This window comes from Pseudophryne corroboree, chromosome 2 (genome assembly GCF_028390025.1).
Source record: "Pseudophryne corroboree isolate aPseCor3 chromosome 2, aPseCor3.hap2, whole genome shotgun sequence".
NCBI lineage: Eukaryota > Metazoa > Chordata > Amphibia > Anura > Myobatrachidae > Pseudophryne > Pseudophryne corroboree.
The window spans coordinates 482,611,811-482,636,870 of record NC_086445.1 but is presented as its reverse complement, the minus strand read 5'-3'; the positions used below and the strand labels follow the sequence as shown (position 1 = coordinate 482,636,870).

The 25,060-nt window shown below is 44.9% G+C and overlaps 7 non-coding genes and 1 pseudogene across 7 annotated transcripts; all 8 read left to right on the top strand.

The window, feature by feature from the left end:
• Positions 1–1,996: 1,996 nt before the first annotated feature.
• LOC135052914 (small nucleolar RNA U3) lies at positions 1,997–2,216 on the top strand. Its single transcript, XR_010242337.1, has one exon. It is a non-coding gene; the product is annotated as a small nucleolar RNA U3 (small nucleolar RNA).
• A 3,018-nt stretch (positions 2,217–5,234) lies between these two features.
• On the top strand, positions 5,235–5,464 carry LOC135053027 (small nucleolar RNA U3; annotated as a pseudogene).
• Positions 5,465–8,482: 3,018 nt separating this feature from the next.
• Positions 8,483–8,702, top strand: LOC135052913 (small nucleolar RNA U3). The gene has a single exon (XR_010242336.1). It is a non-coding gene; the product is annotated as a small nucleolar RNA U3 (small nucleolar RNA).
• Positions 8,703–11,716: 3,014 nt separating this feature from the next.
• LOC135052912 (small nucleolar RNA U3) lies at positions 11,717–11,936 on the top strand. The gene has a single exon (XR_010242335.1). It is a non-coding gene; the product is annotated as a small nucleolar RNA U3 (small nucleolar RNA).
• A 3,014-nt stretch (positions 11,937–14,950) lies between these two features.
• Positions 14,951–15,170, top strand: LOC135052911 (small nucleolar RNA U3). The gene has a single exon (XR_010242334.1). It is a non-coding gene; the product is annotated as a small nucleolar RNA U3 (small nucleolar RNA).
• A 3,015-nt stretch (positions 15,171–18,185) lies between these two features.
• On the top strand, positions 18,186–18,405 carry LOC135053024 (small nucleolar RNA U3). Its single transcript, XR_010242431.1, has one exon. It is a non-coding gene; the product is annotated as a small nucleolar RNA U3 (small nucleolar RNA).
• A 3,027-nt stretch (positions 18,406–21,432) lies between these two features.
• Positions 21,433–21,652, top strand: LOC135052998 (small nucleolar RNA U3). The gene has a single exon (XR_010242410.1). It is a non-coding gene; the product is annotated as a small nucleolar RNA U3 (small nucleolar RNA).
• A 3,015-nt stretch (positions 21,653–24,667) lies between these two features.
• Positions 24,668–24,887, top strand: LOC135053041 (small nucleolar RNA U3). Its single transcript, XR_010242444.1, has one exon. It is a non-coding gene; the product is annotated as a small nucleolar RNA U3 (small nucleolar RNA).
• The last annotated feature ends 173 nt before the right edge of the window (positions 24,888–25,060 follow it).

Sequence of the window (25,060 nt, the reverse complement as noted above, 5' to 3'; positions counted from 1 at the left end):
ATGTACGTCTACGATGGTGGGCGCATGTGTGATCGCACGCAGTGTCCTCTGTGACGCAAGTCTGATGGACAGTCTGCAGACGTGTGGGGTGGGTAGATTTCACTAAAACAGGAAGTTGTACCTCTATTTTCTGGGAGTGGCGAGGCCAGGCTCTGCATCGTCTGATGCAAATTTCCTGGCCCCAGCAGCGCAAACAGCCTGGCCATCCTGAGTACTCGGTTGATGTTTACGCAATTGATCCGATGCTCTCTCTTTGGATGCAGAAGCACCCTGAGGACGCTTCGAGCTGTTGTACGTACTGTAGGGCTCCTGCCTGAAGCATCCAAAGGGCACTCCAGGTGGCACTGCTGCAGCAATACTGACTGCAGGGCAGCACCGATCGCAGACCCCTAGTTATGGCCCTGGTCCAGTGTAAGTGCTGAGTTTCTAGGTCTGATTATAAGTTGTACGGCAAGCAGTAGCAGCCATTAGATCACTTGCGTGAACATCGCCCATCTGAGCAACCAGGTTACTCAGGATGGCCTGGGGTTTCACTCTGCCAAGACCAGGAATTCTGCACTGGAGGACGCAGACCCTGGCCTCGGCAAGCCTACAAAACAGGGGTGGGATAACACCATTTTTGGCCACAGCATGTGAATCATGTTGAGGCTTAGGGGGCCCTGCGAGCAATCTCGCAGTCACAGATCACCAAACATCACAGTTGTATGGAAACGGCTGCGTTTGCGTACAACTCTGAATTAGACCCTCTGTTTCACAACCTATTTATGTACATGCTCACAAGACATAGGGATGGACGTTTGAGGTCGATGGCTACCAATCAACAGTCTTTCCAATTCGATCAAAGTACCCTTTTCCACTAAATTGCGAGGATTCGATGGTTGCCAATCCGATGTTCAGGTACTTCTGTGCATTTGCGGACACCCGGAAAGGGGTGTCCGCAGCTCGGGTAAATGCACGCTTGCACAAAGCTCTGAAAGATTCTACACATGTTCACAGTAAAGCAATTGATGGTTACACCATTGCAATCATTCAATGTGCATGGCTGCGTTTGATGTCATCAGCCCGGCAACCAATTAATGCCAGGCTTCCGATGTCCATACCTGCTGTGGCGTGATGGGAAGCCTTCCGGGGAGCAGAGGACACATTATTTTGGAAGCATTTGTGATGTAAGGTAGAGTAGTTGCAACATTTCAGTACATATTTCAGGGAACCCCCTTTTTTTTAATATGAAAACCATTTAGAGGAAATCCATGCCAAATGAAGGCTAGCGGTGAAACTAACATGGTTCATTTGAATATCTTTATGGTTTTATTACAAATTACACCCAAAAGCAAGCAGGAGGTGGTTTGTATGTCATTTGTCGTGTTTATTCCCCATGTTTACTCATTTTTGTCATAAAAGAAAGATATAAAAGGTAGTATCTTTGTTACATTAATATTATGTAATCTATCGCTCTTATTACTCTTCAAATACCAGCCTACATATGAGGTTCTGTTGCATCGAACATCCCCCCAGCGTAAAATGAACTAACAGTAGACGAACAGAAACAAAAGCACCCATCCCACAGCAAATATAACATGATCGTTAGTGATCTACCAAGCAGAATTGTCACCATGCCAGAAAAGCACGTGTTTAGACTTTGTTTTTCTCTATAACATATGTTTGGTTTTGTGATCCTGACATTCTGTGTGCATAGTCCGTTATTAGCTGAGGCTGTTGTTGCTGCTTTAAGCTGTGTCTCGGCTGTTTCAGAGGTGCTTCCTGGTTGGCCAGAGTATCTTAAATATGCAGATGAGCAAGTGAGTGCACAATCATAGAAGAATACATTCTGTAAGAAAAGCTGAGTCCATCGTTGGTCCACATTTTAAAGGCAGCATAGTTTCTTACTATCTGATATATTCAAGATATGTTCAACTGTGAGATCATTTTAAAAATCTCCATTATATTAAAAAGACTCTCCTTCCCACAGCAGTAAAAATGCTAGGCTGTTATGGTTAAGACTATACTTTCAGGGATCATTTCTATAGTTTTTAACTTTTGGAAATGTGCTCTAAAGTGTCCAGACCTACCAACCATGAGGAAGAGCAATAGTAATCTTTTCTGAGCGCGAAGTGAGCTCTCAGTGCTGCTTCATTGTAGCTGCTGTTTGCTTTTGATGACCGTTCCTTTTCTTCTATCATGGGAGAAATGGAGGAAGAGATTACAAGCTGAGTGGTTGTTTTTAATGCTTGTTAATGACAGATTTTCTTATGGCTCCATGTGTACTGCTATTGTCATGTGGCATGATGCGATGTGCCCAAAAACATTGATAATGTGCTCATGTCAAAGGATCCCTGCAAGGGACATGGTGACATCACCAAACATTAGGAACAAGCCATCGGAACAAAGGGGCCGATGGTTTCCACTTCTACAGAATCAAATTGAAAAGGACTGTCAATTGGAGGGAACAAAAAAAATATTGATGATTGTGGATCATTGCTTTCTGATGTCCATTCCTGTTGTGTGGCAAATTCAGGCACATTAGTAGTGATTTATCCCTATTACTGAGCTGGCTTTATATCTTCAAAATATTTTCAAGTGAAGCTTATTTGGGGATTGTCACTTCAAACTGGAAGTATTCTTAACACTATATGGCAAGTGCAGTTCTGCATGAATGGCCAGCAGGTGGTGCTCCATGTAACACTGCAGCTCTCTGCTCTGAGCTCCAGCACAAAAAAATAAAAGCAAAACTGTCACGACTCATGGCATTGTCCCCTTCTCTGCACATAGGCACCTGGCACTCCTGTCACGGCAGTGTCCCCCTCTACTGCATCCATACACCCGAGTCTCCTGTCGCGGCAGTGTCTGCCTTGGGCATGAAGGGCCCACCGGGGAACTGCAATGGTAGGGACCGTATTTTAGGATGTGGACAGTCTCCAGAGGGGGGGGGGGTGGCCAGCTGCCACAGAGGCTTGGCTAATCATTTTATAGTAAAAACTGCTTGTTCATGCTTAATAATGTACCAGATTAATAACAGTAATGCAGAAAAAACACCATAGTCCTGTGCACTATAAGGCAACATGTGCGTAATCTATCATTCAAGTGCACAATCTGGAACCTGATCCCTAGAAGAGAAGGTGGGGCCCGCCGAGGGTTTCCCCTGTGCCCCTGCTGGACAGTCCAACCCTCTGTCACGGCATCATGTCCACTGCTCTGTATGCAGGACTTGATTCAAAGATGTACATAAAGCAAATGGTTTATGTACGTCTACGATGGTGGGCGCATGTGTGATCGCACGCAGTGTCCTCTGTGACGCAAGTCTGATGGACAGTCTGCAGACGTGTGGGGTGGGTAGATTTCACTAAAACAGGAAGTTGTACCTCTATTTTCTGGGAGTGGCGAGGCCAGGCTCTGCATCGTCTGATGCAAATTTCCTGGCCCCAGCAGCGCAAACAGCCTGGCCATCCTGAGTACTCGGTTGATGTTTACGCAATTGATCCGATGCTCTCTCTTTGGATGCAGAAGCACCCTGAGGACGCTTCGAGCTGTTGTACGTACTGTAGGGCTCCTGCCTGAAGCATCCAAAGGGCACTCCAGGTGGCACTGCTGCAGCAATACTGACTGCAGGGCAGCACCGATCGCAGACCCCTAGTTATGGCCCTGGTCCAGTGTAAGTGCTGAGTTTCTAGGTCTGATTATAAGTTGTACGGCAAGCAGTAGCAGCCATTAGATCACTTGCGTGAACATCGCCCATCTGAGCAACCAGGTTACTCAGGATGGCCTGGGGTTTCACTCTGCCAAGACCAGGAATTCTGCACTGGAGGACGCAGACCCTGGCCTCGGCAAGCCTACAAAACAGGGGTGGGATAACACCATTTTTGGCCACAGCATGTGAATCATGTTGAGGCTTAGGGGGCCCTGCGAGCAATCTCGCAGTCACAGATCACCAAACATCACAGTTGTATGGAAACGGCTGCGTTTGCGTACAACTCTGAATTAGACCCTCTGTTTCACAACCTATTTATGTACATGCTCACAAGACATAGGGATGGACGTTTGAGGTCGATGGCTACCAATCAACAGTCTTTCCAATTCGATCAAAGTACCCTTTTCCACTAAATTGCGAGGATTCGATGGTTGCCAATCCGATGTTCAGGTACTTCTGTGCATTTGCGGACACCCGGAAAGGGGTGTCCGCAGCTCGGGTAAATGCACGCTTGCACAAAGCTCTGAAAGATTCTACACATGTTCACAGTAAAGCAATTGATGGTTACACCATTGCAATCATTCAATGTGCATGGCTGCGTTTGATGTCATCAGCCCGGCAACCAATTAATGCCAGGCTTCCGATGTCCATACCTGCTGTGGCGTGATGGGAAGCCTTCCGGGGAGCAGAGGACACATTATTTTGGAAGCATTTGTGATGTAAGGTAGAGTAGTTGCAACATTTCAGTACATATTTCAGGGAACCCCCTTTTTTTTAATATGAAAACCATTTAGAGGAAATCCATGCCAAATGAAGGCTAGCGGTGAAACTAACATGGTTCATTTGAATATCTTTATGGTTTTATTACAAATTACACCCAAAAGCAAGCAGGAGGTGGTTTGTATGTCATTTGTCGTGTTTATTCCCCATGTTTACTCATTTTTGTCATAAAAGAAAGATATAAAAGGTAGTATCTTTGTTACATTAATATTATGTAATCTATCGCTCTTATTACTCTTCAAATACCAGCCTACATATGAGGTTCTGTTGCATCGAACATCCCCCCAGCGTAAAATGAACTAACAGTAGACGAACAGAAACAAAAGCACCCATCCCACAGCAAATATAACATGATCGTTAGTGATCTACCAAGCAGAATTGTCACCATGCCAGAAAAGCACGTGTTTAGACTTTGTTTTTCTCTATAACATATGTTTGGTTTTGTGATCCTGACATTCTGTGTGCATAGTCCGTTATTAGCTGAGGCTGTTGTTGCTGCTTTAAGCTGTGTCTCGGCTGTTTCAGAGGTGCTTCCTGGTTGGCCAGAGTATCTTAAATATGCAGATGAGCAAGTGAGTGCACAATCATAGAAGAATACATTCTGTAAGAAAAGCTGAGTCCATCGTTGGTCCACATTTTAAAGGCAGCATAGTTTCTTACTATCTGATATATTCAAGATATGTTCAACTGTGAGATCATTTTAAAAATCTCCATTATATTAAAAAGACTCTCCTTCCCACAGCAGTAAAAATGCTAGGCTGTTATGGTTAAGACTATACTTTCAGGGATCATTTCTATAGTTTTTAACTTTTGGAAATGTGCTCTAAAGTGTCCAGACCTACCAACCATGAGGAAGAGCAATAGTAATCTTTTCTGAGCGCGAAGTGAGCTCTCAGTGCTGCTTCATTGTAGCTGCTGTTTGCTTTTGATGACCGTTCCTTTTCGTTCCTTTTCTTCTATCATGGGAGAAATGGAGGAAGAGATTACAAGCTGAGTGGTTGTTTTTAATGCTTGTTAATGACAGATTTTCTTATGGCTCCATGTGTACTGCTATTGTCATGTGGCATGATGCGATGTGCCCAAAAACATTGATAATGTGCTCATGTCAAAGGATCCCTGCAAGGGACATGGTGACATCACCAAACATTAGGAACAAGCCATCGGAACAAAGGGGCCGATGGTTTCCACTTCTACAGAATCAAATTGAAAAGGACTGTCAATTGGAGGGAACAAAAAAAATATTGATGATTGTGGATCATTGCTTTCTGATGTCCATTCCTGTTGTGTGGCAAATTCAGGCACATTAGTAGTGATTTATCCCTATTACTGAGCTGGCTTTATATCTTCAAAATATTTTCAAGTGAAGCTTATTTGGGGATTGTCACTTCAAACTGGAAGTATTCTTAACACTATATGGCAAGTGCAGTTCTGCATGAATGGCCAGCAGGTGGTGCTCCATGTAACACTGCAGCTCTCTGCTCTGAGCTCCAGCACAAAAAAATAAAAGCAAAACTGTCACGACTCATGGCATTGTCCCCTTCTCTGCACATAGGCACCTGGCACTCCTGTCACGGCAGTGTCCCCCTCTACTGCATCCATACACCCGAGTCTCCTGTCGCGGCAGTGTCTGCCTTGGGCATGAAGGGCCCACCGGGGAACTGCAATGGTAGGGGACCGTATTTTAGGATGTGGACAGTCTCTCCAGAGGGGGGGGGTGGCCAGCTGCCACAGAGGCTTGGCTAATCATTTTATAGTAAAAACTGCTTGTTCATGCTTAATAATGTACCAGATTAATAACAGTAATGCAGAAAAAACACCATAGTCCTGTGCACTATAAGGCAACATGTGCGTAATCTATCATTCAAGTGCACAATCTGGAACCTGATCCCTAGAAGAGAAGGTGGGGCCCGCCGAGGGTTTCCCCTGTGCCCCTGCTGGACAGTCCAACCCTCTGTCACGGCATCATGTCCACTGCTCTGTATGCAGGACTTGATTCAAAGATGTACATAAAGCAAATGGTTTATGTACGTCTACGATGGTGGGCGCATGTGTGATCGCACGCAGTGTCCTCTGTGACGCAAGTCTGATGGACAGTCTGCAGACGTGTGGGGTGGGTAGATTTCACTAAAACAGGAAGTTGTACCTCTATTTTCTGGGAGTGGCGAGGCCAGGCTCTGCATCGTCTGATGCAAATTTCCTGGCCCCAGCAGCGCAAACAGCCTGGCCATCCTGAGTACTCGGTTGATGTTTACGCAATTGATCCGATGCTGTCTCTTTGGATGCAGAAGCACCCTGAGGACGCTTCGAGCTGTTGTACGTACTGTAGGGCTCCTGCCTGAAGCATCCAAAGGGCACTCCAGGTGGCACTGCTGCAGCAATACTGACTGCAGGGCAGCACCGATCGCAGACCCCTAGTTATGGCCCTGGTCCAGTGTAAGTGCTGAGTTTCTAGGTCTGATTATAAGTTGTACGGCAAGCAGTAGCAGCCATTAGATCACTTGCGTGAACATCGCCCATCTGAGCAACCAGGTTACTCAGGATGGCCTGGGGTTTCCCTCTGCCAAGACCAGGAATTCTGCACTGGAGGACGCAGACCCTGGCCTCGGCAAGCCTACAAAACAGGGGTGGGATAACACCATTTTGGCCACAGCATGTGAATCATGTTGAGGCTTAGGGGGCCCTGCGAGCAATCTCGCAGTCACAGATCACCAAACATCACAGTTGTATGGAAACGGCTGCGTTTGCGTACAACTCTGAATTAGACCCTCTGTTTCACAACCTATTTATGTACATGCTCACAAGACATAGGGATGGACGTTTGAGGTCGATGGCTACCAATCAACAGTCTTTCCAATTCGATCAAAGTACCCTTTTCCACTAAATTGCGAGGATTCGATGGTTGCCAATCCGATGTTCAGGTACTTCTGTGCATTTGCGGACACCCGGAAAGGGGTGTCCGCAGCTCAGGTAAATGCACGCTTGCACAAAGCTCTGAAAGATTCTACACATGTTCACAGTAAAGCAATTGATGGTTACACCATTGCAATCATTCAATGTGCATGGCTGCGTTTGATGTCATCAGCCCGGCAACCAATTAATGCCAGGCTTCCGATGTCCATACCTGCTGTGGCGTGATGGGAAGCCTTCCGGGGAGCAGAGGACACATTATTTTGGAAGCATTTGTGATGTAAGGTAGAGTAGTTGCAACATTTCAGTACATATTTCGGGGAACCCCCTTTTTTTTAATATGAAAACCATTTAGAGGAAATCCATGCCAAATGAAGGCTAGCGGTGAAACTAACATGGTTCATTTGAATATCTTTATGGTTTTATTACAAATTACACCCAAAAGCAAGCAGGAGGTGGTTTGTATGTCATTTGTCGTGTTTATTCCCCATGTTTACTCATTTTTGTCATAAAAGAAAGATATAAAAGGTAGTATCTTTGTTACATTAATATTATGTAATCTATCGCTCTTATTACTCTTCAAATACCAGCCTACATATGAGGTTCTGTTGCATCGAACATCCCCCCAGCGTAAAATGAACTAACAGTAGAGGAACAGAAACAAAAGCACCCATCCCACAGCAAATATAACATGATCGTTAGTGATCTACCAAGCAGAATTGTCACCATGCCAGAAAAGCACGTGTTTAGACTTTGTTTTTCTCTATAACATATGTTTGGTTTTGTGATCCTGACATTCTGTGTGCATAGTCCGTTATTAGCTGAGGCTGTTGTTGCTGCTTTAAGCTGTGTCTCGGCTGTTTCAGAGGTGCTTCCTGGTTGGCCAGAGTATCTTAAATATGCAGATGAGCAAGTGAGTGCACAATCATAGAAGAATACATTCTGTAAGAAAAGCTGAGTCCATCGTTGGTCCACATTTTAAAGGCAGCATAGTTTCTTACTATCTGATATATTCAAGATATGTTCAACTGTGAGATCATTTTAAAAATCTCCATTATATTAAAAAGACTCTCCTTCCCACAGCAGTAAAAATGCTAGGCTGTTATGGTTAAGACTATACTTTCAGGGATCATTTCTATAGTTTTTAACTTTTGGAAATGTGCTCTAAAGTGTCCAGACCTACCAACCATGAGGAAGAGCAATAGTAATCTTTTCTGAGCGCGAAGTGAGCTCTCAGTGCTGCTTCATTGTAGCTGCTGTTTGCTTTTGATGACCGTTCCTTTTCTTCTATCATGGGAGAAATGGAGGAAGAGATTACAAGCTGAGTGGTTGTTTTTAATGCTTGTTAATGACAGATTTTCTTATGGCTCCATGTGTACTGCTATTGTCATGTGGCATGATGCGATGTGCCCAAAAACATTGATAATGTGCTCATGTCAAAGGATCCCTGCAAGGGACATGGTGACATCACCAAACATTAGGAACAAGCCATCGGAACAAAGGGGCCGATGGTTTCCACTTCTACAGAATCAAATTGAAAAGGACTGTCAATTGGAGGGAACAAAAAAAATATTGATGATTGTGGATCATTGCTTTCTGATGTCCATTCCTGTTGTGTGGCAAATTCAGGCACATTAGTAGTGATTTATCCCTATTACTGAGCTGGCTTTATATCTTCAAAATATTTTCAAGTGAAGCTTATTTGGGGATTGTCACTTCAAACTGGAAGTATTCTTAACACTATATGGCAAGTGCAGTTCTGCATGAATGGCCAGCAGGTGGTGCTCCATGTAACACTGCAGCTCTCTGCTCTGAGCTCCAGCACAAAAAAATAAAAGCAAAACTGTCACGACTCATGGCATTGTCCCCTTCTCTGCACATAGGCACCTGGCACTCCTGTCACGGCAGTGTCCCCCTCTACTGCATCCATACACCCGAGTCTCCTGTCGCGGCAGTGTCTGCCTTGGGCATGAAGGGCCCACCGGGGAACTGCAATGGTAGGGGACCGTATTTTAGGATGTGGACAGTCTCCAGCGGGGGGGTGGCCAGCTGCCACAGAGGCTTGGCTAATCATTTTATAGTAAAAACTGCTTGTTCATGCTTAATAATGTACCAGATTAATAACAGTAATGCAGAAAAAACACCATAGTCCTGTGCACTATAAGGCAACATGTGCGTAATCTATCATTCAAGTGCACAATCTGGAACCTGATCCCTAGAAGAGAAGGTGGGGCCCGCCGAGGGTTTCCCCTGTGCCCCTGCTGGACAGTCCAACCCTCTGTCACGGCATCATGTCCACTGCTCTGTATGCAGGACTTGATTCAAAGATGTACATAAAGCAAATGGTTTATGTACGTCTACGATGGTGGGCGCATGTGTGATCGCACGCAGTGTCCTCTGTGACGCAAGTCTGATGGACAGTCTGCAGACGTGTGGGGTTGGTAGATTTCACTAAAACAGGAAGTTGTACCTCTATTTTCTGGGAGTGGCGAGGCCAGGCTCTGCATCGTCTGATGCAAATTTCCTGGCCCCAGCAGCGCAAACAGCCTGGCCATCCTGAGTACTCGGTTGATGTTTACGCAATTGATCCGATGCTGTCTCTTTGGATGCAGAAGCACCCTGAGGACGCTTCGAGCTGTTGTACGTACTGTAGGGCTCCTGCCTGAAGCATCCAAAGGGCACTCCAGGTGGCACTGCTGCAGCAATACTGACTGCAGGGCAGCACCGATCGCAGACCCCTAGTTATGGCCCTGGTCCAGTGTAAGTGCTGAGTTTCTAGGTCTGATTATAAGTTGTACGGCAAGCAGTAGCAGCCATTAGATCACTTGCGTGAACATCGCCCATCTGAGCAACCAGGTTACTCAGGATGGCCTGGGGTTTCATTCTGCCAAGACCAGGAATTCTGCACTGGAGGACGCAGACCCTGGCCTCGGCAAGCCTACAAAACAGGGGTGGGATAACACCATTTTGGCCACAGCATGTGAATCCTGTTGAGGCTTAGGGGGCCCTGCGAGCAATCTCGCAGTCACAGATCACCAAACATCACAGTTGTATGGAAACGGCTGCGTTTGCGTACAACTCTGAATTAGACCCTCTGTTTCACAACCTATTTATGTACATGCTCACAAGACATAGGGATGGACGTTTGAGGTCGATGGCTACCAATCAACAGTCTTTCCAATTCGATCAAAGTACCCTTTTCCACTAAATTGCGAGGATTCGATGGTTGCCAATCCGATGTTCAGGTACTTCTGTGCATTTGCGGACACCCGGAAAGGGGTGTCCACAGCTCAGGTAAATGCACGCTTGCACAAAGCTCTGAAAGATTCTACACATGTTCACAGTAAAGCAATTGATGGTTACACCATTGCAATCATTCAATGTGCATGGCTGCGTTTGATGTCATCAGCCCGGCAACCAATTAATGCCAGGCTTCCGATGTCCATACCTGCTGTGGCGTGATGGGAAGCCTTCCGGGGAGCAGAGGACACATTATTTTGGAAGCATTTGTGATGTAAGGTAGAGTAGTTGCAACATTTCAGTACATATTTCGGGGAACCCCCTTTTTTTTAATATGAAAACCATTTAGAGGAAATCCATGCCAAATGAAGGCTAGCAGTGAAACTAACATGGTTCATTTGAATATCTTTATGGTTTTATTACAAATTACACCCAAAAGCAAGCAGGAGGTGGTTTGTATGTCATTTGTCGTGTTTATTCCCCATGTTTACTCATTTTTGTCATAAAAGAAAGATATAAAAGGTAGTATCTTTGTTACATTAATATTATGTAATCTATCGCTCTTATTACTCTTCAAATACCAGCCTACATATGAGGTTCTGTTGCATCGAACATCCCCCCAGCGTAAAATGAACTAACAGTAGAGGAACAGAAACAAAAGCACCCATCCCACAGCAAATATAACATGATCGTTAGTGATCTACCAAGCAGAATTGTCACCATGCCAGAAAAGCACGTGTTTAGACTTTGTTTTTCTCTATAACATATGTTTGGTTTTGTGATCCTGACATTCTGTGTGCATAGTCCGTTATTAGCTGAGGCTGTTGTTGCTGCTTTAAGCTGTGTCTCGGCTGTTTCAGAGGTGCTTCCTGGTTGGCCAGAGTATCTTAAATATGCAGATGAGCAAGTGAGTGCACAATCATAGAAGAATACATTCTGTAAGAAAAGCTGAGTCCATCGTTGGTCCACATTTTAAAGGCAGCATAGTTTCTTACTATCTGATATATTCAAGATATGTTCAACTGTGAGATCATTTTAAAAATCTCCATTATATTAAAAAGACTCTCCTTCCCACAGCAGTAAAAATGCTAGGCTGTTATGGTTAAGACTATACTTTCAGGGATCATTTCTATAGTTTTTAACTTTTGGAAATGTGCTCTAAAGTGTCCAGACCTACCAACCATGAGGAAGAGCAATAGTAATCTTTTCTGAGCGCGAAGTGAGCTCTCAGTGCTGCTTCATTGTAGCTGCTGTTTGCTTTTGATGACCGTTCCTTTTCTTCTATCATGGGAGAAATGGAGGAAGAGATTACAAGCTGAGTGGTTGTTTTTAATGCTTGTTAATGACAGATTTTCTTATGGCTCCATGTGTACTGCTATTGTCATGTGGCATGATGCGATGTGCCCAAAAACATTGATAATGTGCTCATGTCAAAGGATCCCTGCAAGGGACATGGTGACATCACCAAACATTAGGAACAAGCCATCGGAACAAAGGGGCCGATGGTTTCCACTTCTACAGAATCAAATTGAAAAGGACTGTCAATTGGAGGGAACAAAAAAAATATTGATGATTGTGGATCATTGCTTTCTGATGTCCATTCCTGTTGTGTGGCAAATTCAGGCACATTAGTAGTGATTTATCCCTATTACTGAGCTGGCTTTATATCTTCAAAATATTTTCAAGTGAAGCTTATTTGGGGATTGTCACTTCAAACTGGAAGTATTCTTAACACTATATGGCAAGTGCAGTTCTGCATGAATGGCCAGCAGGTGGTGCTCCATGTAACACTGCAGCTCTCTGCTCTGAGCTCCAGCACAAAAAAATAAAAGCAAAACTGTCACGACTCATGGCATTGTCCCCTTCTCTGCACATAGGCACCTGGCACTCCTGTCACGGCAGTGTCCCCCTCTACTGCATCCATACACCCGAGTCTCCTGTCGCGGCAGTGTCTGCCTTGGGCATGAAGGGCCCACCGGGGAACTGCAATGGTAGGGACCGTATTTTAGGATGTGGACAGTCTCCAGAGGGGGGGGTGGCCAGCTGCCACAGAGGCTTGGCTAATCATTTTATAGTAAAAACTGCTTGTTCATGCTTAATAATGTACCAGATTAATAACAGTAATGCAGAAAAAACACCATAGTCCTGTGCACTATAAGGCAACATGTGCGTAATCTATCATTCAAGTGCACAATCTGGAACCTGATCCCTAGAAGAGAAGGTGGGGCCCGCCGAGGGTTTCCCCTGTGCCCCTGCTGGACAGTCCAACCCTCTGTCACGGCATCATGTCCACTGCTCTGTATGCAGGACTTGATTCAAAGATGTACATAAAGCAAATGGTTTATGTACGTCTACGATGGTGGGCGCATGTGTGATCGCACGCAGTGTCCTCTGTGACGCAAGTCTGATGGACAGTCTGCAGACGTGTGGGGTTGGTAGATTTCACTAAAACAGGAAGTTGTACCTCTATTTTCTGGGAGTGGCGAGGCCAGGCTCTGCATCGTCTGATGCAAATTTCCTGGCCCCAGCAGCGCAAACAGCCTGGCCATCCTGAGTACTCGGTTGATGTTTACGCAATTGATCCGATGCTGTCTCTTTGGATGCAGAAGCACCCTGAGGACGCTTCGAGCTGTTGTACGTACTGTAGGGCTCCTGCCTGAAGCATCCAAAGGGCACTCCAGGTGGCACTGCTGCAGCAATACTGACTGCAGGGCAGCACCGATCGCAGACCCCTAGTTATGGCCCTGGTCCAGTGTAAGTGCTGAGTTTCTAGGTCTGATTATAAGTTGTACGGCAAGCAGTAGCAGCCATTAGATCACTTGCGTGAACATCGCCCATCTGAGCAACCAGGTTACTCAGGATGGCCTGGGGTTTCACTCTGCCAAGACCAGGAATTCTGCACTGGAGGACGCAGACCCTGGCCTCGGCAAGCCTACAAAACAGGGGTGGGATAACACCATTTTGGCCACAGCATGTGAATCCTGTTGAGGCTTAGGGGGCCCTGCGAGCAATCTCGCAGTCACAGATCACCAAACATCACAGTTGTATGGAAACGGCTGCGTTTGCGTACAACTCTGAATTAGACCCTCTGTTTCACAACCTATTTATGTACATGCTCACAAGACATAGGGATGGACGTTTGAGGTCGATGGCTACCAATCAACAGTCTTTCCAATTCGATCAAAGTACCCTTTTCCACTAAATTGCGAGGATTCGATGGTTGCCAATCCGATGTTCAGGTACTTCTGTGCATTTGCGGACACCCGGAAAGGGGTGTCCGCAGCTCGGGTAAATGCACGCTTGCACAAAGCTCTGAAAGATTCTACACATGTTCACAGTAAAGCAATTGATGGTTACACCATTGCAATCATTCAATGTGCATGGCTGCGTTTGATGTCATCAGCCCGGCAACCAATTAATGCCAGGCTTCCGATGTCCATACCTGCTGTGGCGTGATGGGAAGCCTTCCGGGGAGCAGAGGACACATTATTTTGGAAGCATTTGTGATGTAAGGTAGAGTAGTTGCAACATTTCAGTACATATTTCGGGGAACCCCCTTTTTTTTAATATGAAAACCATTTAGAGGAAATCCATGCCAAATGAAGGCTAGCAGTGAAACTAACATGGTTCATTTGAATATCTTTATGGTTTTATTACAAATTACACCCAAAAGCAAGCAGGAGGTGGTTTGTATGTCATTTGTCGTGTTTATTCCCCATGTTTACTCATTTTTGTCATAAAAGAAAGATATAAAAGGTAGTATCTTTGTTACATTAATATTATGTAATCTATCGCTCTTATTACTCTTCAAATACCAGCCTACATATGAGGTTCTGTTGCATCGAACATCCCCCCAGCGTAAAATGAACTAACAGTAGACGAACAGAAACAAAAGCACCCATCCCACAGCAAATATAACATGATCGTTAGTGATCTACCAAGCAGAATTGTCACCATGCCAGAAAAGCACGTGTTTAGACTTTGTTTTTCTCTATAACATATGTTTGGTTTTGTGATCCTGACATTCTGTGTGCATAGTCCGTTATTAGCTGAGGCTGTTGTTGCTGCTTTAAGCTGTGTCTCGGCTGTTTCAGAGGTGCTTCCTGGTTGGCCAGAGTATCTTAAATATGCAGATGAGCAAGTGAGTGCACAATCATAGAAGAATACATTCTGTAAGAAAAGCTGAGTCCATCGTTGGTCCACATTTTAAAGGCAGCATAGTTTCTTACTATCTGATATATTCAATATATGTTCAACTGTGAGATCATTTTAAAAATCTCCATTATATTAAAAAGACTCTCCTTCCCACAGCAGTAAAAATGCTAGGCTGTTATGGTTAAGACTATACTTTCAGGGATCATTTCTATAGTTTTTAACTTTTGGAAATGTGCTCTAAAGTGTCCAGACCTACCAACCATGAGGAAGAGCAATAGTAATCTTTTCTGAGCGCGAAGTGAGCTCTCAGTGCTGCTTCATTGTAGCTGCTGTTTGCTTTTGATGACCGTTCCTTTTCTTCTATCATGGGAGAAATGGAGGAAGAGATTACAAGCTGAGTGGTTGTTTTTAATGCTTGTTAATGACAGATTTTCTTATGGCTCCATGTGTACTGCTATTGTCATGTGGCATGATGCGATGTGCCCAAAAACATTGATAATGTGCTCATGTCAAAGGATCCCTGCAAGGGACATGGTGACATCACCAAACATTAGGAACAAGCCATCGGAACAAAGGGGCCGATGGTTTCCACTTCTACAGAATCAAATTGAAAAGGACTGTCAATTGGAGGGAACAAAAAAAATATTGATGATTGTGGATCATTGCTTTCTGATGTCCATTCCTGTTGTGTGGCAAATTCAGGCACATTAGTAGTGATTTATCCCTATTACTGAGCTGGCTTTATATCTTCAAAATATTTTCAAGTGAAGCTTATTTGGGGATTGTCACTTCAAACTGGAAGTATTCTTAACACTATATGGCAAGTGCAGTTCTGCATGAATGGCCAGCAGGTGGTGCTCCATGTAACACTGCAGCTCTCTGCTCTGAGCTCCAGCACAAAAAAATAAAAGCAAAACTGTCACGACTCATGGCATTGTCCCCTTCTCTGCACATAGGCACCTGGCACTCCTGTCACGGCAGTGTCCCCCTCTACTGCATCCATACACCCGAGTCTCCTGTCGCGGCAGTGTCTGCCTTGGGCATGAAGGGCCCACCGGGGAACTGCAATGGTAGGGGACCGTATTTTAGGATGTGGACAGTCTCCAGAGGGGGGGGTGGCCAGCTGCCACAGAGGCTTGGCTAATCATTTTATAGTAAAAACTGCTTGTTCATGCTTAATAATGTACCAGATTAATAACAGTAATGCAGAAAAAACACCATAGTCCTGTGCACTATAAGGCAACATGTGCGTAATCTATCATTCAAGTGCACAATCTGGAACCTGATCCCTAGAAGAGAAGGTGGGGCCCGCCGAGGGTTTCCCCTGTGCCCCTGCTGGACAGTCCAACCCTCTGTCACGGCATCATGTCCACTGCTCTGTATGCAGGACTTGATTCAAAGATGTACATAAAGCAAATGGTTTATGTACGTCTACGATGGTGGGCGCATGTGTGATCGCACGCAGTGTCCTCTGTGACGCAAGTCTGATGGACAGTCTGCAGACGTGTGGGGTGGGTAGATTTCACTAAAACAGGAAGTTGTACCTCTATTTTCTGGGAGTGGCGAGGCCAGGCTCTGCATCGTCTGATGCAAATTTCCTGGCCCCAGCAGCGCAAACAGCCTGGCCATCCTGAGTACTCGGTTGATGTTTACGCAATTGATCCGATGCTGTCTCTTTGGATGCAGAAGCACCCTGAGGACGCTTCGAGCTGTTGTACGTACTGTAGGGCTCCTGCCTGAAGCATCCAAAGGGCACTCCAGGTGGCACTGCTGCAGCAATACTGACTGCAGGGCAGCACCGATCGCAGACCCCTAGTTATGGCCCTGGTCCAGTGTAAGTGCTGAGTTTCTAGGTCTGATTATAAGTTGTACGGCAAGCAGTAGCAGCCATTAGATCACTTGCGTGAACATCGCCCATCTGAGCAACCAGGTTACTCAGGATGGCCTGGGGTTTCCCTCTGCCAAGACCAGGAATTCTGCACTGGAGGACGCAGACCCTGGCCTCGGCAAGCCTACAAAACAGGGGTGGGATAACACCATTTTGGCCACAGCATGTGAATCATGTTGAGGCTTAGGGGGCCCTGCGAGCAATCTCGCAGTCACAGATCACCAAACATCACAGTTGTATGGAAACGGCTGCGTTTGCGTACAACTCTGAATTAGACCCTCTGTTTCACAACCTATTTATGTACATGCTCACAAGACATAGGGATGGACGTTTGAGGTCGATGGCTACCAATCAACAGTCTTTCCAATTCGATCAAAGTACCCTTTTCCACTAAATTGCGAGGATTCGATGGTTGCCAATCCGATGTTCAGGTACTTCTGTGCATTTGCGGACACCCGGAAAGGGGTGTCCGCAGCTCAGGTAAATGCACGCTTGCACAAAGCTCTGAAAGATTCTACACATGTTCACAGTAAAGCAATTGATGGTTACACCATTGCAATCATTCAATGTGCATGGCTGCGTTTGATGTCATCAGCCCGGCAACCAATTAATGCCAGGCTTCCGATGTCCATACCTGCTGTGGCGTGATGGGAAGCCTTCCGGGGAGCAGAGGACACATTATTTTGGAAGCATTTGTGATGTAAGGTAGAGTAGTTGCAACATTTCAGTACATATTTCGGGGAACCCCCTTTTTTTTAATATGAAAACCATTTAGAGGAAATCCATGCCAAATGAAGGCTAGCAGTGAAACTAACATGGTTCATTTGAATATCTTTATGGTTTTATTACAAATTACACCCAAAAGCAAGCAGGAGGTGGTTTGTGTATCATTTGTCGTGTTTATTCCCCATGTTTACTCATTTTTGTCATAAAAGAAAGATATAAAAGGTAGTATCTTTGTTACATTAATATTATGTAATCTATCGCTCTTATTACTCTTCAAATACCAGCCTACATATGAGGTTCTGTTGCATCGAACATCCCCCCAGCGTAAAATGAACTAACAGTAGAGGAACAGAAACAAAAGCACCCATCCCACAGCAAATATAACATGATCGTTAGTGATCTACCAAGCAGAATTGTCACCATGCCAGAAAAGCACGTGTTTAGACTTTGTTTTTCTCTATAACATATGTTTGGTTTTGTGATCCTGACATTCTGTGTGCATAGTCCGTTATTAGCTGAGGCTGTTGTTGCTGCTTTAAGCTGTGTCTCGGCTGTTTCAGAGGTGCTTCCTGGTTGGCCAGAGTATCTTAAATATGCAGATGAGCAAGTGAGTGCACAATCATAGAAGAATACATTCTGTAAGAAAAGCTGAGTCCATCGTTGGTCCACATTTTAAAGGCAGCATAGTTTCTTACTATCTGATATATTCAAGATATGTTCAACTGTGAGATCATTTTAAAAATCTCCATTATATTAAAAAGACTCTCCTTCCCACAGCAGTAAAAATGCTAGGCTGTTATGGTTAAGACTATACTTTCAGGGATCATTTCTATAGGGTTTAACTTTTGGAAATGTGCTCTAAAGTGTCCAGACCTACCAACCATGAGGAAGAGCAATAGTAATCTTTTCTGAGCGCGAAGTGAGCTCTCAGTGCTGCTTCATTGTAGCTGCTGTTTGCTTTTGATGACCGTTCCTTTTCTTCTATCATGGGAGAAATGGAGGAAGAGATTACAAGCTGAGTGGTTGTTTTTAATGCATGTTAATGACAGATTTTCTTATGGCTCCATGTGTACTGCTATTGTCATGTGGCATGATGCGATGTGCCCAAAAACATTGATAATGTGCTCATGTCAAAGGATCCCTGCAAGGGACATGGTGACATCACCAAACATTAGGAACAAGCCATCGGAACAAAGGGGCCGATGGTTTCCACTTCTACAGAATCAAATTGAAAAGGACTGTCAATTGGAGGGAACAAAAAAAATATTGATGATTGTGGATCATTGCTTTCTGATGTCCATTCCTGTTGTGTGGCAAATTCAGGCACATTAGTAGTGATTTATCCCTATTACTGAGCTGGCTTTATATCTTCAAAATATTTTCAAGTGAAGCTTATTTGGGGATTGTCACTTCAAACTGGAAGTATTCTTAACACTATATGGCAAGTGCAGTTCTGCATGAATGGCCAGCAGGTGGTGCTCCATGTAACACTGCAGCTCTCTGCTCTGAGCTCCAGCACAAAAAAATAAAAGCAAAACTGTCACGACTCATGGCATTGTCCCCTTCTCTGCACATAGGCACCTGGCACTCCTGTCACGGCAGTGTCCCCCTCTACTGCATCCATACACCCGAGTCTCCTGTCGCGGCAGTGTCTGCCTTGGGCATGAAGGGCCCACCGGGGAACTGCAATGGTAGGGGACCGTATTTTAGGATGTGGACAGTCTCCAGAGAGGGGGGGGGGGGGGGGGTTGGCCAGCTGCCACAGAGGCTTGGCTAATCATTTTATAGTAAAAACTGCTTGTTCATGCTTAATAATGTACCAGATTAATAACAGTAATGCAGAAAAAACACCATAGTCCTGTGCACTATAAGGCAACATGTGCGTAATCTATCATTCAAGTGCACAATCTGGAACCTGATCCCTAGAAGAGAAGGTGGGGCCCGCCGAGGGTTTCCCCTGTGCCCCTGCTGGACAGTCCAACCCTCTGTCACGGCATCATGTCCACTGCTCTGTATGCAGGACTTGATTCAAAGATGTACATAAAGCAAATGGTTTATGTACGTCTACGATGGTGGGCGCATGTGTGATCGCACGCAGTGTCCTCTGTGACGCAAGTCTGATGGACAGTCTGCAGACGTGTGGGGTGGGTAGATTTCACTAAAACAGGAAGTTGTACCTCTATTTTCTGGGAGTGGCGAGGCCAGGCTCTGCATCGTCTGATGCAAATTTCCTGGCCCCAGCAGCGCAAACAGCCTGGCCATCCTGAGTACTCGGTTGATGTTTACGCAATTGATCCGATGCTGTCTCTTTGGATGCAGAAGCACCCTGAGGACGCTTCGAGCTGTTGTACGTACTGTAGGGCTCCTGCCTGAAGCATCCAAAGGGCACTCCAGGTGGCACTGCTGCAGCAATACTGACTGCAGGGCAGCACCGATCGCAGACCCCTAGTTATGGCCCTGGTCCAGTGTAAGTGCTGAGTTTCTAGGTCTGATTATAAGTTGTACGGCAAGCAGTAGCAGCCATTAGATCACTTGCGTGAACATCGCCCATCTGAGCAACCAGGTTACTCAGGATGGCCTGGGGTTTCCCTCTGCCAAGACCAGGAATTCTGCACTGGAGGACGCAGACCCTGGCCTCGGCAAGCCTACAAAACAGGGGTGGGATAACACCATTTTGGCCACAGCATGTGAATCATGTTGAGGCTTAGGGGGCCCTGCGAGCAATCTCGCAGTCACAGATCACCAAACATCACAGTTGTATGGAAACGGCTGCGTTTGCGTACAACTCTGAATTAGACCCTCTGTTTCACAACCTATTTATGTACATGCTCACAAGACATAGGGATGGACGTTTGAGGTCGATGGCTACCAATCAACAGTCTTTCCAATTCGATCAAAGTACCCTTTTCCACTAAATTGCGAGGATTCGATGGTTGCCAATCCGATGTTCAGGTACTTCTGTGCATTTGCGGACACCCGGAAAGGGGTGTCCGCAGCTCAGGTAAATGCACGCTTGCACAAAGCTCTGAAAGATTCTACACATGTTCACAGTAAAGCAATTGATGGTTACACCATTGCAATCATTCAATGTGCATGGCTGCGTTTGATGTCATCAGCCCGGCAACCAATTAATGCCAGGCTTCCGATGTCCATACCTGCTGTGGCGTGATGGGAAGCCTTCCGGGGAGCAGAGGACACATTATTTTGGAAGCATTTGTGATGTAAGGTAGAGTAGTTGCAACATTTCAGTACATATTTCGGGGAACCCCCTTTTTTTTAATATGAAAACCATTTAGAGGAAATCCATGCCAAATGAAGGCTAGCAGTGAAACTAACATGGTTCATTTGAATATCTTTATGGTTTTATTACAAATTACACCCAAAAGCAAGCAGGAGGTGGTTTGTGTATCATTTGTCGTGTTTATTCCCCATGTTTACTCATTTTTGTCATAAAAGAAAGATATAAAAGGTAGTATCTTTGTTACATTAATATTATGTAATCTATCGCTCTTATTACTCTTCAAATACCAGCCTACATATGAGGTTCTGTTGCATCGAACATCCCCCCAGCGTAAAATGAACTAACAGTAGAGGAACAGAAACAAAAGCACCCATCCCACAGCAAATATAACATGATCGTTAGTGATCTACCAAGCAGAATTGTCACCATGCCAGAAAAGCACGTGTTTAGACTTTGTTTTTCTCTATAACATATGTTTGGTTTTGTGATCCTGACATTCTGTGTGCATAGTCCGTTATTAGCTGAGGCTGTTGTTGCTGCTTTAAGCTGTGTCTCGGCTGTTTCAGAGGTGCTTCCTGGTTGGCCAGAGTATCTTAAATATGCAGATGAGCAAGTGAGTGCACAATCATAGAAGAATACATTCTGTAAGAAAAGTTGAGTCCATCGTTGGTCCACATTTTAAAGGCAGCATAGTTTCTTACTATCTGATATATTCAAGATATGTTCAACTGTGAGATCATTTTAAAAATCTCCATTATATTAAAAAGACTCTCCTTCCCACAGCAGTAAAAATGCTAGGCTGTTATGGTTAAGACTATACTTACAGGGATCATTTCTATAGTTTTTAACTTTTGGAAATGTGCTCTAAAGTGTCCAGACCTACCAACCATGAGGAAGAGCAATAGTAATCTTTTCTGAGCGCAAAGTGAGCTCTCAGTGCTGCTTCATTGTAGCTGCTGTTTGCTTTTGATGACCGTTCCTTTTCTTCTATCATGGGAGAAATGGAGGAAGAGATTACAAGCTGAGTGGTTGTTTTTAATGCTTGTTAATGACAGATTTTCTTATGGCTCCATGTGTACTGCTATTGTCATGTGGCATGATGCGATGTGCCCAAAAACATTGATAATGTGCTCATGTCAAAGGATCCATGCAAGGGACATGGTGACATCACCAAACATTAGGAACAAGCCATCGGAACAAAGGGGCCGATGGTTTCCACTTCTACAGAATCAAATTGAAAAGGACTGTCAATTGGAGGGAACAAAAAAAATATTGATGATTGTGGATCATTGCTTTCTGATGTCCATTCCTGTTGTGTGGCAAATTCAGGCACATTAGTAGTGATTTATCCCTATTACTGAGCTGGCTTTATATCTTCAAAATATTTTCAAGTGAAGCTTATTTGGGGATTGTCACTTCAAACTGGAAGTATTCTTAACACTATATGGCAAGTGCAGTTCTGCATGAATGGCCAGCAGGTGGTGCTCCATGTAACACTGCAGCTCTCTGCTCTGAGCTCCAGCACAAAAAAATAAAAGCAAAACTGTCACGACTCATGGCATTGTCCCCTTCTCTGCACATAGGCACCTGGCACTCCTGTCACGGCAGTGTCCCCCTCTACTGCATCCATACACCCGAGTCTCCTGTCGCGGCAGTGTCTGCCTTGGGCATGAAGGGCCCACCGGGGAACTGCAATGGTAGGGGACCGTATTTTAGGATGTGGACAGTCTCCAGAGGGGGGGGTGGCCAGCTGCCACAGAGGCTTGGCTAATCATTTTATAGTAAAAACTGCTTGTTCATGCTTAATAATGTACCAGATTAATAACAGTAATGCAGAAAAAACACCATAGTCCTGTGCACTATAAGGCAACATGTGCGTAATCTATCATTCAAGTGCACAATCTGGAACCTGATCCCTAGAAGAGAAGGTGGGGCCCGCCGAGGGTTTCCCCTGTGCCCCTGCTGGACAGTCCAACCCTCTGTCACGGCATCATGTCCACTGCTCTGTATGCAGGACTTGATTCAAAGATGTACATAAAGCAAATGGTTTATGTACGTCTACGATGGTGGGCGCATGTGTGATCGCACGCAGTGTCCTCTGTGACGCAAGTCTGATGGACAGTCTGCAGACGTGTGGGGTGGGTAGATTTCACTAAAACAGGAAGTTGTACCTCTATTTTCTGGGAGTGGCGAGGCCAGGCTCTGCATCGTCTGATGCAAATTTCCTGGCCCCAGCAGCGCAAACAGCCTGGCCATCCTGAGTACTCGGTTGATGTTTACGCAATTGATCCGATGCTGTCTCTTTGGATGCAGAAGCACCCTGAGGACGCTTCGAGCTGTTGTACGTACTGTAGGGCTCCTGCCTGAAGCATCCAAAGGGCACTCCAGGTGGCACTGCTGCAGCAATACTGACTGCAGGGCAGCACCGATCGCAGACCCCTAGTTATGGCCCTGGTCCAGTGTAAGTGCTGAGTTTCTAGGTCTGATTATAAGTTGTACGGCAAGCAGTAGCAGCCATTAGATCACTTGCGTGAACATCGCCCATCTGAGCAACCAGGTTACTCAGGATGGCCTGGGGTTTCCCTCTGCCAAGACCAGGAATTCTGCACTGGAGGACGCAGACCCTGGCCTCGGCAAGCCTACAAAACAGGGGTGGGATAACACCATTTTGGCCACAGCATGTGAATCATGTTGAGGCTTAGGGGGCCCTGCGAGCAATCTCGCAGTCACAGATCACCAAACATCACAGTTGTATGGAAACGGCTGCGTTTGCGTACAACTCTGAATTAGACCCTCTGTTTCACAACCTATTTATGTACATGCTCACAAGACATAGGGATGGACGTTTGAGGTCGATGGCTACCAATCAACAGTCTTTCCAATTCGATCAAAGTACCCTTTTCCACTAAATTGCGAGGATTCGATGGTTGCCAATCCGATGTTCAGGTACTTCTGTGCATTTGCGGACACCCGGAAAGGGGTGTCCGCAGCTCAGGTAAATGCACGCTTGCACAAAGCTCTGAAAGATTCTACACATGTTCACAGTAAAGCAATTGATGGTTACACCATTGCAATCATTCAATGTGCATGGCTGCGTTTGATGTCATCAGCCCGGCAACCAATTAATGCCAGGCTTCCGATGTCCATACCTGCTGTGGCGTGATGGGAAGCCTTCCGGGGAGCAGAGGACACATTATTTTGGAAGCATTTGTGATGTAAGGTAGAGTAGTTGCAACATTTCAGTACATATTTCGGGGAACCCCCTTTTTTTTAATATGAAAACCATTTAGAGGAAATCCATGCCAAATGAAGGCTAGCAGTGAAACTAACATGGTTCATTTGAATATCTTTATGGTTTTATTACAAATTACACCCAAAAGCAAGCAGGAGGTGGTTTGTGTATCATTTGTCGTGTTTATTCCCCATGTTTACTCATTTTTGTCATAAAAGAAAGATATAAAAGGTAGTATCTTTGTTACATTAATATTATGTAATCTATCGCTCTTATTACTCTTCAAATACCAGCCTACATATGAGGTTCTGTTGCATCGAACATCCCCCCAGCGTAAAATGAACTAACAGTAGAGGAACAGAAACAAAAGCACCCATCCCACAGCAAATATAACATGATCGTTAGTGATCTACCAAGCAGAATTGTCACCATGCCAGAAAAGCACGTGTTTAGACTTTGTTTTTCTCTATAACATATGTTTGGTTTTGTGATCCTGACATTCTGTGTGCATAGTCCGTTATTAGCTGAGGCTGTTGTTGCTGCTTTAAGCTGTGTCTCGGCTGTTTCAGAGGTGCTTCCTGGTTGGCCAGAGTATCTTAAATATGCAGATGAGCAAGTGAGTGCACAATCATAGAAGAATACATTCTGTAAGAAAAGCTGAGTCCATCGTTGGTCCACATTTTAAAGGCAGCATAGTTTCTTACTATCTGATATATTCAAGATATGTTCAACTGTGAGATCATTTTAAAAATCTCCATTATATTAAAAAGACTCTCCTTCCCACAGCAGTAAAAATGCTAGGCTGTTATGGTTAAGACTATACTTTCAGGGATCATTTCTATAGGTTTTAACTTTTGGAAATGTGCTCTAAAGTGTCCAGACCTACCAACCATGAGGAAGAGCAATAGTAATCTTTTCTGAGCGCGAAGTGAGCTCTCAGTGCTGCTTCATTGTAGCTGCTGTTTGCTTTTGATGACCGTTCCTTTTCTTCTATCATGGCAGAAATGGAGGAAGAGATTACAAGCTGAGTGGTTGTTTTTAATGCATGTTAATGACAGATTTTCTTATGGCTCCATGTGTACTGCTATTGTCATGTGGCATGATGCGATGTGCCCAAAAACATTGATAATGTGCTCATGTCAAAGGATCCCTGCAAGGGACATGGTGACATCACCAAACATTAGGAACAAGCCATCGGAACAAAGG